General features: G+C 35.1%; 1 non-coding gene across 1 annotated transcript; it reads right to left on the reverse strand.

Moving 5' to 3' along the window:
• Window positions 1-1,996: 1,996 nt before the first annotated feature.
• On the reverse strand, window positions 1,997-2,100 carry LOC112767112 (small nucleolar RNA R71). The gene has a single exon (XR_003184741.1). It is a non-coding gene; the product is annotated as a small nucleolar RNA R71 (small nucleolar RNA).
• Window positions 2,101-3,956: the final 1,856 nt, after the last annotated feature.

The raw sequence follows: 3,956 nt of genomic DNA on the forward strand, positions 1-3,956 counted from the left end.
TTGGCGTCGTTGCTGGGGATTGTTCGAGTATGGACAACTGACGGTTCATCTTGTTGCTCAGATTAGGTAATTTTCTTTTCAAAAATTTTTCTTTTCTTTTTCGTTTTTCCAAACTTTATTTTCGAAAAATATAATAAAAATACAAAAAATCATAAAATCATAAAAATCAAAAATATTTTGTGTTTCTTGTTTGAGTCTTGAGTCAATTTTTAAGTTTGGTGTCAATTGCATATTTTTAAAATTTATGCATTATTTTCGAAAATTCCATGCATTCATAGTGTTCTTCATGATCTTCAAGTTGTTCTTGACAAGTCTTCTTGTTTGATCTTGATGTTTTCTTGTTTTGTGTTGTTTGTTGTTTTTCATATGCATTTTTCGTTTGTTAGAGTCCATGCATTAAAGATTTCTAAGTTTGGTGTCTTGCATGTCTTCTTTGCATCAAAAATTTTTCAAAAATATGTTCTTGATGTTCATCATGATCTTCAAAGTGTTCTTGGTGTTCATCTTGACATTCATAGTGTTCTTGCATGCATTCCTTGTTTTGATCCAAAAAGAAAAGAGAAAAACACAATTATGACGTTTTAATTTTAATTATTTTTCTCTCTCAAAATTAAAATTTCAAAAATAAAAAAAAATATTTTCCTTATTTCCCTCCAAATTTTCGAAATTTTGGGTTGACTTGGTCAAAAATTTTTAAAATTAATTGTTTCTTACAAGTCAAGTCAAAATTTCAATTTTAAAAATCTTATCTTTTTAAATTCTTTTTCAAATTATTTTCAAAATCTTTTTCTTATCTTTATATCAAATTTTCGAAAACTCACTAAAAATTAATGTGATTGATTCAAATTTTTGAAGTTTGTTACTTTCTTGTTAAGAAAGGTTCAATCTTTAAGTTCTAGAATCTTATCTTGTAGTTTTTTGTTAGTGAAGCAAGTAATTTTAAATTTAAAATTAAATCTTTTTCAAACATATCTTATCATATCTTTTTCAAAATTTTATCTTTGTCAAAAATTTAATTTCAAAATATCTTATGTAACTTCTTATCTTCTTATCTTTTCAAATTTGATTTTAATATCTTTTTCAACTAACTCTTTGACTTTGTGTTTGTTTCTTATCTTTTTCAAAACCACCTAACTACTTTTCCTTCTCTATTTTTCGAAAATATCTCATCTCTTTTCCAAAAAACTCTTTTTGTTTTAAATTTTAATTTTAATCTTATCTTATCTTTAATTTTCAAAAATACTAACCTCTTTTTCAAAATTATTTTCGAAATTCTCCCTCTCTTTTCTTATTCTATTTAATTAGTTATTTACTAACACTTCTCTTCACCTCTCTTCATCTACAAATCCGAACCTATTCTTCTTCACTCTTCTCCTCTTTCTTCTTCTACTAACATAAAGGAATCTCTATACTGTGACATAGAGGATTCCTCTTCTTTTCTTGTTTTCTTCTCTTTCATATGAGCAGGAACAAGAAAAAAGGCACTCTTGTTGAAATTGATCCTGAACCTGAAAGGACTCTGAAGAGAAAACTAAGAGAAGCTAAATTACAACAATCTAAAGGTAACCTTTCAAAAATATTAGAACAAGAGAAGGAGATGGCAGCCGAACCCAACAACAATAATGCAAGGTGAATGCGTGGTGACTTCACAAAACCAACGTCCAAATTTGATGGAAGAAGCATCTCCATTCCTGTCATTGGAGCCAATAATTTTGAGCTGAAACCTCAGCTAGTTGCCTTAATGCAACAAAACTGCAAGTTCTATGGACTTCCATCTGAAGATCCTTATCAGTTTTTAACTGAGTTCTTGCAGATCTGTAAGACTGTTAAGATGAATGGAGTAGATCCTGAAGTCTACAGGCTCATGCTTTTCCCTTTTGCTGTAAGAGACAGAGCTAGAATATGGTTAGATTCACAACCTAAGGATAGCCTGGACTCCTGGGAGAAGCTGGTCACGGCCTTCTTGGATAAATTCTTTCCTCCTCAAAAGCTGAGCAAGCTTAGAGTGGATGTTCAGACCTTCAAACAAAAAGATGGTGAATCCCTCTATGAAGCTTGGGAAAGATACAAGCAATTGACCAAAAGGTGTCCATCTGACATGTTTTCAGAATGGACCATATTAGATATATTCTATTATAGTCTATCTGAGTTTTCGAAAATGTCATTGGACCATTCTGCAGGTGGATCCATCCACCTAAAGAAAACACCTGCAGAAGCTCAAGAACTCATTGACATGGTTGCAAATAACCAATTCATGTACACTTCTGAGAGGAATTCCGTGAATAATGGGACACCTCAGAGGAAGGGAGTTCTTGAAATTGATGCTCTGAATACCATATTGGCTCAGAACAAAGTGTTGACTCAGCAAGTCAACATGATCTCTCAAAGTCTGAATGGATGGCAAAATGCATCCAACAGTACTAAAGAGGCAGCTTTTGAAGAAACTTATGATCCTGAGAACCCTGCAATGCCAGAGGTTAATTACATGGGTGAACCTTATGGAAACACCTATAATTCATCATGGAGAAATCATCCAAATTTCTCATGGAAGGATCAACAAAAGCCTCAACAAGGCTTTAACAATGGTGGACGCAATAGGCTAAGCAATAGCAAGCCTTTTCCATCATCTTCTCAGCAACAGACAGAGAATTCTGAACAAAACACTTCTAATTTAGCCAATCTAGTTTCTGATCTGTCAAAAGCCACTTTCAGTTTCATGAGTGAAACAAGATCCTCCATCAGAAATCTGGAGGCACAAGTGGGCCAGCTGAGTAAGAAAGTCATTAAAACTCCTCCCAGTATTCTCCCAAGCAATACAGAAGAGAACCCAAAAGGAGAGTGCAAGGCCATTGATGTGATCAATATGGCCGAATGCACAAGGGAGGAGAAGGACGAAAATCCTAGTGAGGAAGACCTCCTGGGACGTCTCTCAAGTAAGAAAGAGTTTTCTATTAAGGATCCAACGGAATCTGAGGCTCATATAGAGACCATAGAGATTCCATTAAATCTTCTTCTGCCATTCATGAGCTCTAAAGACTATTCTTCCTCTGAAGAGGATGCAGATGTGACTGGAGAGCAAGTTGCTCAATATTTAGGAGCTATCATGAAGCTGAATGCCAAGTTGTTTGGTAATGAGACTTGGGAAGGTGGACCTCCCTTGCTCATTGGTGAACTAGACACCTGGATTCAGAAAATTTTACCTCAAAAGAGACAAGATCCTGGCAAGTTCTTAATACCTTGTACCATAGGCACCATGACCTTTGAAAAAGCTCTATGTGATCTGGGGTCAGGGATAAATCTTATGCCACTCTTTGTAATGGAGAAGCTGGGGATCATTGAGGTACAACCTGCCTTGTTCTCATTACAATTGGCAGACAAGTCATTAAGACAAGCTTATGGAGTAGTAGAGGACGTATTAGTAAAGGTTGAAGGCCTTTACATCCCTGCTAATTTCATAATATTAGACACTGGGAAGGAAGAGGATGAATGCATCATCCTTGGAAGACCTTTCCTAGCTACAACAGGAGCTGTGATAGATGTCAACAGAGGTGAATTAGTCCTTGAATGGGGACTACCTGGTGTTTAAGGCACATGGCCATCCCTCTGTGACAAAAGAGTGTGAGCACAAAGAGCTTCTCTCAGTTCAGAGTCAAGAAGAGCCCCCACAGTCAAACTCTAAGTTTGGTGTTGGGAGACCACAACCAAACACTAAGTTTGGTGTTAAGACCGCATATCCAAACTCTAAGTTTGGTGTTGGGACTATACAACATTGACCTGATCACCTGTGAGGCTCCATGAGAGCCCACTATCAAGCTAATGACATTAAAAGAGCGCTTGTTGGGAGGCAACCCAATTTTATTTATCTAATTTTTATTTTATTTTATTGTTATTTTGTGTTTTATTAGGTACATGATCATGTGGAGTCACGAAAAAAAATATAAAAATTAAAAACAGAA

The sequence above is a fragment of the Arachis hypogaea genome, chromosome 2 (genome assembly GCF_003086295.3).
Source record: "Arachis hypogaea cultivar Tifrunner chromosome 2, arahy.Tifrunner.gnm2.J5K5, whole genome shotgun sequence".
NCBI classification, from domain to species: domain Eukaryota; kingdom Viridiplantae; phylum Streptophyta; class Magnoliopsida; order Fabales; family Fabaceae; genus Arachis; species Arachis hypogaea.